The 10,449-nt window shown below is 33.4% G+C and overlaps 1 long non-coding RNA gene across 1 annotated transcript; it reads left to right on the forward strand.

Annotated features, from left to right (window-relative positions):
• The first annotated feature begins 1,079 nt into the window (after nt 1–1,079).
• Nucleotides 1,080–10,228, forward strand: LOC125620112. Its single transcript, XR_007351689.1, has 5 exons — nt 1,080–1,357; nt 2,500–2,884; nt 3,178–3,288; nt 8,231–8,332; nt 9,520–10,228. It is a non-coding gene; the product is annotated as an uncharacterized LOC125620112 (long non-coding RNA).
• Nucleotides 10,229–10,449: the final 221 nt, after the last annotated feature.

Below are 10,449 nucleotides of genomic sequence, written 5' to 3' on the forward strand. Positions count from 1 at the left end.
AGCACATCTTGGCAGAGAAAAGCTGTTACCTCATGCCATGAAACTAAAGATAGAAAGAGGCTAGGGTCCTATAAACCCCTTCAAGGGAATCCATAAATAACAAGAAGACCTCCCTCTAGGCCCTACCTTATGGGATTTCTATTACTTTCCTATAGCACAAAACTGGGGACCAGGTCTTTGTTTAACAAGTGGTCCTTTAATGTCCAGATCCAAATTGTAGCAACTGATTAAGAAAGAAAGAAAGAGAGAGAGAGAGAGAGAGAGAGAGAGAGAGAGAGAGAGAGAGAGGAAGGAAGGAAGGAAGGAAGGAAGAAAGGAAGAAAAGAAAAGAAGAATAAAATCTTAGCTTTCTCATTTCAAAGCTCAGGTTATATGACATCATAAGATTTGGGAGAATATTTGATCAGTCATTTTCTATATTCCTTATCCTTCCAAACAAGGATGGAAAAACTAGTCACTTGTGAATCGCTGAGGAAGGAACTCAAGCCCTGCCTTTTTATACTTTATCACCAGTATACTATCCCTGACACATTCCCATCAGATTTGCAAAGGTACAAAACTCTGAGTATTTATGACTTCATGCTTTTAATTTTATTAGTGCATCAACTCTTAACTGCAGGAACTTACTGAGTAGTTATTCAGTGCTCAATAATATGTTATATGATGTCAACAAAAAAATATGTAATTATTAGAATATTAGCACTCAATCTAATAGTGACAACAACTTAAATAAGCAAGAATTGGCATATAGTAGCATACAAACCCAGTTCTCCTTCATTCTAATCTGTGTTAAAATACTGAGCTGAATGCACAAGCATAGTACTTTCATGTGGGAAAACTGACATATTGTGGTAAAATCTCAGGCTAGATCTTCAGATGCTTAAGGAGGATAATCAAATCATAGAATATTAGGATTTAAAGCTATTGTGTTCAATCCTGGTTAAGAAAATAGGCTGTGGAGTTCGAAATATCAGCTTGAAACTTTGATATTTGATTCAACTCTTGAAGACACAATTTATTTTTTTGTAAAACAAACTTAATAATATCTTCTGAGACTGATTTAGCATTGAATGAGATAATGTACATAATACACTTAAGGCAGTATGTGGCATAATGTAGTTTGTGCATGGGTAACAATGATACTGCACTAACTGTACACTTTTAGTGCTTCTATTCTCCTCTAGGGTTATCAACGTTGTGGCAATTGAGAACACCAGAAATAGCTATTTTATGACAAATGGACCTGATGGCAAAGAAATGAGCTCCAGAGCACCGACCCAGTTCACATGAGCTACAAACACCCATCTTCAGCCAAAAAGCCACCCAGTTGTGCCAGAGTCAGATGGATGACCTTGAGGTGAAAGGTTCCAGTATCACAACATTTTCGATCACTAAGGCCCTTGGAGGGCCTAAACACTTTTCTTTAATATTCTACTGTGTACTTATTTTCATGGTTATAAAGTCATACTCAGATTTGCAATGATATTTACTACTATATTGCAAAGTATTTTAACTGATGTTAGTTCAAATCAATTCTGGAGAAACTTTCCAGCCAAGGGAATTGCAAGCTAGCTGGTTGACATTGGAGGTCAAATACTCCAGGGTATGGGTCTCAAATCACTTAATTCTTCACAGCAAATTAGAAATGGGACTCCAGCTGGTGCTAAAGAATAAGACAGACTTGCTGTATAAGGACAAGCTGCTGCTTGGATTTTGAGTCTTTTTATTCCTAAAATAAAAAAATATGAAACTCAATTTTTGCCCCCCTCCATCTCATTCTTTCAGAGTAAAAGATTTTTAACAGCAGCAAAAATCTGGCCACCTGATTTCAATACATAAATCTTGCCAAGGTATAAAAATAAAATATGATTTAAACAGCAACCTGTAATCTCCTGTTGACGACCAGCTGTGCCTCCTATTAGTATTAATGGAAGTTACACAGGCATAATAAGAAGGAGGGGAAAATGCCACCTTATGCTTTTTGAACACCTTAACATTTTTACATCAAGTCTGATTACAAGGGTTTACTTGAGCGGCAATTAAACACTGATTGATTACTAAGTACAATTTGTATTCCAGGCAACATGCAAATGGCAATGAAATTCTCAGATAAGGGATGGAATAAATTCTTCTCACATCAGACAGAGAATCACATTTTTAAAACATGATATGCTTTCTTATATGCAGCAAAGAAGTTCACGATAAGTTTTTTTAATAATGCATCTTTCCCCAAAGATCATAGCCTTGATTCAGTTTTAGAAAGAATAAATGGTATGAGTTTTGCAAATTTTACTTTCCAGTTCACCTTAGACTATAGCACTTTACATAATAAGCATAATATTCCATCATAAATATATTGACTTTGGCTATAGTCACAACCATAAACAAATATTTTCACCAGATTTTGACATTGCAGAAATAAAATCTACTTTATTTTAAATTGAGAGTAAAGTGAAGGGATTATTTATTAAATGTCTATCATGTTATGTCCTATTCCAGGTGTAAAGAATATGAAGTACTAATGATATATAAAAAGCAGATAAAAGAAAGTATACCAATATAGATATAATATCAGTTTATAAGGTGAAGAAAGCAGTTGGGAGAAAGAGTTGCACATTGATGTGCACTTTTGCCTATGTATATTCAGGAGTAGATGATGAAAAGAGAGAAGTCAAAGACGTTGCACTTGCTGTTTCCTACCTATGGAATATTTTGATTGGACATCCTTGAATGGTTGCCTGCTCTGTACAATTTTTATATTAATCCAAAGACAAAGAACAGAAAAACCTAAGAAGTTGGCATGCTGGATAAAGAGTAATATCTCAGTGACTGACATGGTGTGAGTGGAAGAATGAAGAGGACATGACATCAGAAATACAACAAGGTTCAGATCATCTCAATGCTTGCAAATTGTTCTAAGGAATGTGGGTTTTACTTTAATTTTAATGAAGAGGTACTGATAGGTTTTGAACAGAGGAGTGGTATAATTTAAAAGTTTCTCATTCATCATTCATGTGTTATAAATGTGGTGTATTTTGGAATCTGCATTTTTTTCTTGAAAACTGGCTTATATACTACCATTTTGACTTCTTTTAAAAATTTATTATTTCTTTATTTATTTGCTTATGTTGTTCCTATGTCCAATTTAGACACATAATTATTTCTATTTTATTTTAGCTCTTTTGTGATGCAAAAGGCAGTATTTAATTCTTTAAACCAATGTCACACCTGTAATTCCAGCTACTCAGGAGGAGAAAGCAGAAGGTCAGAACTTCAAGGCCTGCCCAGGTAACTTAGCAAGACCCCATCTAATTATGAAATAAAAAGGCTGTGGTGTAACTCCAAGATTATTTTTGCCACATGCATAAGGCCCTGGGTTTGAATCCCAGTATTACAAAAAGAAGCTACAGTCAACCGATTTTCCTGGAAACATTTGTTGTATAAACTTTCATTTTTCCTGATATGAAATATCACATTAATCAGTGAAAATTATCAAGCAGATTTAGTCTGACTATAAGTTTTAAGAGAAATGCAGTTAATAGTCTTGTATTCAAATATGTTTAAAAATAAAGGCCACAAATTAGTATTGCCTTAAGGTATTGTGATCATAATGGTAGAGAAAGGTAAAAGAAAATAAAGAGTTAATAACGCCTATACCAACAAAAAATTAGAAAAAGTTTCTTGAGATCTTGTAGTTCAACAGCTTATTTTGGTGGATGTTGAAAGGTCTGGGGTAAATAGTTGCTTGCTATTTGTGCATCTTTGTAAGTATAAAGACTTCACATATTTCTTAGTGGTCTGTATTAATGTTTTGTCTTTGACATAGAGAAGTTTTTTTTTTCTTACATTCAGTTGAACTGTCTCTTAATTTACTGATCTTATTTCTTGACCCATTAACATAATAGAAAAAAATTTCTTATGATTCTTAGTTTAAAAATATACTTAAACACAATAATTTATTCAAGGTTACTTAGGTTTGTCTTCTGTAGGCTAAGTTATGTTTTTCTTATTATAAGAGTAAACTGCCTTAAAGAGTTGTTTCTTGAATCACTGTATCATATGAGCTACTCAGAAATCTGCGTTTTATGCTTAGCAATTTATGTTAGTTCAATGATGGGAGAAAATGATATAGTATTTAGCACATTATATTTGTGTCAAAATCTGTCATAGAGCTCATCCCATAGGCATTACTATATATATCAACTGCAAATATATAAATATACATATATTTACTTAGGATGTGACTGATAACATATGGTCATAAATGTAACATATCTAGTCATATAATATGTGTGTTTGCTTCTTATTGTAGCATAAAAAATATGACATATATATTATAATTCTCCAAACATCAGAATTAGTATAGGTCACAGGCTAGACTAAAAAGGAATAGGTTTGAGTTGAACAGAAAAATGAATTCTACAAGGGAATATGTTACTCTACTTTAAGAAAGAACAGTAAAATTGAAGGTGTACTGATTTAAGGAATCCTAGGCAAGATTCCAGCACCCACCACCCTTTTCTGTCTTGTGAGTATATAGTATTGCTAAGCCTCATTTTTTAAAACTATATGACAATTAATATGAACAATATAATGCACCGTTTAACAAAACATGAATGCTAATTAAAAGTGTAATTATTCATGAGGACTGAAAATACAGTTTATATACTATACTGCATTTGGAACAAATAAAATCTACAAATTTCTATTGTTATTTTAATAACACCCACCAAAAATAAAAATTAAATGTCAGAATCTGTAATATAACACATAAGTATCAGTTACCTATCTTTAAATTCAGATTATTGTGATAATCAAATCAAAGATTACGTGTAATGTCCTAGCATACAGTACATGATCAATAAAGCTTGCTATTTTTATTAGCGCTAAGTAAAATTAATGATTAAGCATGCGTGATCCAACAGAGGATGCAAGGCAGCAATCGATGGTAGTTAAGACTTGTACAGATGGGAAGGTGGCTCTGTCCATATACTCTAGTCATTCATTATCCAGGAACAACAAGTGTGGGCCAGAAAATCTTTCCCTAGAACAATAGTGGATGCCAAGATCCTAACCGTTCAATACAATCTCTCAGAAAGAAACATTTGGTGGCCTTTAAATAGAAAGCATGATGACAAGAGAATGTTTTTGGTTCCACATTTTTTAAACCTCCAAATTGCAAATGGTTTTGTTGCAAAATCTTTCTCAATGGAAAGATGTATTATATTCTTCAAGGAACCAAAGTCAAACCTGAAATATATTAATGTTGTTCTATCCTAAAGGTGCTTTTGGGTTACTGGTGGGCAAAAGAAAATCATAAATCTCTTAAGAAATACATGTGTATGAGTGTGTGTGTGTGTGTGAGAGAGAGAGAGAGAGAGACACAGATGGCTGGAATAAATTATGGAACTCAAAAAGCAGTTCTGTTTACTTAGTTTTCAAATCCATTTGGACATTTATCAAAGATCACATTGTGTAATGTATTTGTGCTACTTGGAAGAGCAACAGTGATCAGCAATCCCCAACCCTCCCCACCTCAAGAAAAGAGAAAAACAGCATCAACACCTAAACTTTAAGTTCTTTCAAGTGACTCCTAAAACTAAATAGTTGAATTTATGAGTTCAGTGATGAGTCATTTTGAGCAATTGGTGGAAAAGGATGCTGAGGTCTTAGATCTGTCTGTCTATATGTCTACACACATAATCACCATCATTTATAGGTATGTATACACACATACAATGATATAAACTTGTAATATATCAGTTATTTTAAAAGAATGTTAAAATATTTTATGAGTTGTTATTCTGCCTAAGATAAACTAAAAATAATCTTTCACCTGAACTCTGTATATTGAATGCAAATATTAAAAGGAAATAATTTAATAACATTTTCAATAAATGGAGAATAGACTACTCAGAGAATTAAAAAAAACAAAACTAATGAAACTCTAAATGTGTTGAAGATGAGTAATAGGGAAATGGGAAATGTTTTCACATTTACCAAAAATAGGTACTTTGCATGGAAGGTTATATTTATCAAATATTGTCAAGAGATTTCTTAAGATAAGGAGAGGAAATGTGTTTCAGAGAAAACTTTTAGCTTAGAGTCTTATTGATTGTCATAAATGATGTTTCAATTTTTAAACATCAAAAGATGCACTAGAGTGGGTGCTATTGGAAAAGTACACACATATGTCGATTTTAAATCCATTTGTTCATTCAATCAACACATATTTGAAGGACATCTATATGATTCCAGGTACTAACAAAAGAATTTTAAGAAATTTATATTGTAGTAGGAAAGGCAGACAATAAAAAAACACATAATGAGGACAACTAAAATTGTCGTTTTTGTGTGTGCCATGGAGAAAAATAAAGCAGGAAAACAGAAAAAAATAAAGCAGGAAACATTATTCTTACATAATGAATGTAAGAAATGGGAGCTGCAATTTTAAATATGGTGGTCAGAGAAGACCTTGTGCAGAAAGTAGCCTTGAAGCCAACACTTATAGCTGACAGGTAGGTAGCTGTTGGAATGTGTGGTGGATACTATTGCATGCAGAATAAACAGCAAGTGGGGGACCCTGTCTGGATGGGACTGGAGTGAACAACAGAAGGAACAGGAGAGAGAAAAGACAGTGGCTAGATCACACTGCCTGTGAACCACTGAAAGGACTTTTTCCTACAGAGTGAGATGGATTTTTTGGTTTGGAGCAAAAGACTGACATTATTATTATTTTATAGATTAAATAAACCAAAATGTTCAAACACTTTTTTGGTAATAGAACATTATTTGAACATTCAGATTATTTTGTCTAGTTAAAGTAACAAGAAAATAGTTTTATTTTCCAGTTTCTGTAACTCTTAAAAAATTTGTACCCATCACTAGAATAATATTAAAAATTCTATTTGCCAGCTTATATAACTCTTAAAATCTTTTTTGCCAAGACTGTGATGACATTAGTAGTTACTTTAGATAGAATAAACTGTAGAACATTATAGACAATTTTGGTATTTAGTTTTTTTTTCATATATAATACATAATATAAAAACTACACTAATATGTGTGAAGCACCAGAGTAGAAGTATTGAGGTTTTTACATATATGAATACACATACAATTTTATGAAAAGTATGTGCATTGGTATGTTTTCTCTCATGTAATGGAGTTTTTAAAATAACTTTTACTTTTTCTACAATTAGCTGATATCTATTAGTTTCTTTTCCATGTATGTTTAAACCCTACAATATAATGTTATTTGATCTGTTGATATATAAAGATTTATGTCTTTCTATATTTTTAATATTTTCCCACAGCCTCATTACTAATGACTGCTTAAAGTCGAATTATATGGATTCACTACAGTTATTAATCAATCACCTATCATGACATACATGTTATTATCTTTCTATTTTTATATAAACATCTATGGAATGAACCATGTTTTTGGATAAACTTAACATACAAGAATGATTCCTTTTGAAAAATAAAAACACGAGAGATGAAGTTGCTGAATCAAAGAGAATGTAAATATTTAAAATTTGGCTACTGCTATGATCTGAATGTCCAATCCCGAATATAACTTAAACCCTAATCACCAATGTAACATTTTGTGGTGGGGACCTTTGAAAGGTGATTAAATTATGAACATAAGCATCCTCATGAATGGGATTAGTGCCCCTATAAAAGAGGCCAGGAAATAAGTAGAAGGTACCATCTATGAACTAGAGATCAAGCCTTCAATGACAGTACCTGCCAATGTCTTGATCTGGGACTTCCCAGCCTCCAGAATTGTAAGGAATAATTTTTTATTGTTTATAAGCTATCCAGTTTATTGTATTTTTATAGCAGCTAGAATAGACTAAGACAGTTATGCATACCTGAATTGCCTACCTATATACTGCACCAAGTTTTTACTCACTATAAATCTTATTAACTTCTTACTTTTTCTACACTTTGATCAATCCCTAAAAAAGAATTTATGAGTCTTAGATGGGAAAAGATGATTTGTCATAATTTTTTGGAATTGCTTTGATTATTTGATTTAGTTTTTACATTTTTATAAACTGTTTTTATTCTTTTATGTTAATTGTCCATTAAATCTTTTCCTCTTAGCCTTTCTACACTCATTGTCATATTTAGAGAAATAATGAATACTTGTTAGCAATGAGTTTTTAAGAATAGAATATAAAAATTATTACTAAATATTTACATACCCATTGTGTATTAGGTACTATGTTAGGTGTGGAGAATTACAAGATCAGACCCACTAAGAAAACATTATGAAACAAATTGCAGTGGGAGGAAGAATAGCATGCCATTCACTATTCAGGTGAGTAAAAATGAATGATTATTGCTTTGTGTTGGAAAATAGAAAAACAGCCATTGATTGAGAGACAGAGATCTCCTTTTTAACCTTTATGGGGTATGGTTTCACTTTCCAGTCTCTAAATAAAAACAGAGTTCATTTTTTAAGTGTTATAACATGCTAAATAACAATAGTATTCATAATATAAGAATTTACTCTTTTGGTAGCATGTGGACTAGCATGTGGAGGAAATGACTGAGCCCATGCCCGGCAATTTCTTACCTGGGTTGATTTTCACACATTCACTCAAATGAGTATGTGAATGTACAATTACACATAACTTGCAATCAGAGTGATACTTCAAACACACTTTGATCCTATCATTCCTCTGCTTTAAAAATGACTTCCTGGTTCTTACAGGATAAAGTTCAAAATCTTACACAAAGCTTAAGTTCGTATAGACTTAAGTCTCTATAGACATACCCAGTGTGTCCCTCTACTACTAGTTGCCTGAACTCTGAACCTTGGGGCCTCCAGACCTTTCTGTCAGGAGGCCTTGGAGCCTTTGAAATTTCCTTCCCTCACCCAGATACTTTGATTGACTCCTTGTGCCTTTTAAAGTCCTGCTGTCCCTTAGATGAACAACAGGGTCATTTCCTCAAGGACTCCTCCTGTGATTTTCTTGGTCCTTCTGCTATAACAGCCCTCTGTTTTTCCTTGATATTGTCATCTGCAGTAACTATTATATTTTTGTGTGATTATATGACAAATGTTCATTTTCTTAACTCATCCGCTAGCTGCATGAACATATAGTTCACTTCCAATTTGCTCATCATGTTGTTACCTGTAGTGGTTTTCACTGCACCTATCCTGTATTAGGTACACCATTATTTGTGATAAGAATAAACAAATACAGAAAAATCTCAGAACATAGTAATAAACAGATTTTTGTTATGTAAATTTTTATATCTAGGCGTGAGGGTAATTTAGCACATTTTACAGGCAGTATACCACTCACTAAATAACTTACAATGGTAATAACGTAGCTTAGGTTCCCTAGGAAACAGACTCTAAGAGATAGGTGCATGCAGGAAGTTTTATTGGGAAGCATTGTTTGGATGAGGACTAGTGGGGCAGAGCAATGAAGGAAGATGCACAGAGGGAGAAATCCAACTCTACTACTCAACAAATGTCTTAATTGATCTCTTTAGGGACCTCTGAAGTTGGGATGGCTGCTCCAAGAAGTCTTTGAGTTAAGGCGTGAGTCAGGCCTTTATATCTTCATGGGAATAGTTATTGGATTTATGTTACTGTAGGAAGAGGCATGAACCTTGGATAGATGGCTCCTTTTAAGCTAGAGGCAATTTCCAAAGAGGGACTCAGCAGAGAGCTGTAAATCTCCAACACCTGCAGGAGTTCAGGGAATGAGTGCCTGGGTCTTGAACAGGTAAGAGGGGGTGGGTGAAGTTTCAGGTCTGTGAGGTACATCACCACATTCTCTATAGACAACTAAAAGGAACAACAGATAGTTTACAGCAAGGTTCTGTCTCAACTCCAGATACAAATGAACTCGAAATTATGAAAAAGTAAAATTCCAGCAAGAAAACAAAGAAACTGCTTTAAATGCCAGCAGCTGTAATTATGGAAACTTCTAAAAGAAAGAAATAGCAAGCTTGAGGAAAAGGTTTATAAGATGTGAGGGAAATTCAAGATTTCTCATTCCAGAGGATGTTTTCCCTCCACTTTAATAAAGTTAGATAATGCTATAAAACTCTCACTCACACTGCATTTTACCCCAATTGCTCATAGGCAATCATGTTCCAATTGTGTTTTTCTAGAATGTGAGCACTGGAGAATTGAATCTTTAAATTTTTAATATTTGACTTACATTATATGGCCCATTGCAATTTGCAGACTACTATCACATACATTTTGACACCTGACTCTCACAATAACCCCATTCAGTTAAACCACTTACTCAAAGTCACTAAGTGGCAATATGTATTTTTGAACCAGTAGCAGCTAAAGGTAACAGAGACAAATGTCTTTATTGTCCACTGAGGTATCACTAATGCCTATCACTGCGCCTGAAACAATAGCACTCAAAAATAATTGTTGAGTACATTTCTATGAGGTATTTG

This window comes from Marmota marmota, unplaced genomic scaffold (genome assembly GCF_001458135.2).
Source record: "Marmota marmota marmota unplaced genomic scaffold, marMar, whole genome shotgun sequence".
Taxonomy (NCBI): Eukaryota; Metazoa; Chordata; class Mammalia; order Rodentia; family Sciuridae; genus Marmota; species Marmota marmota.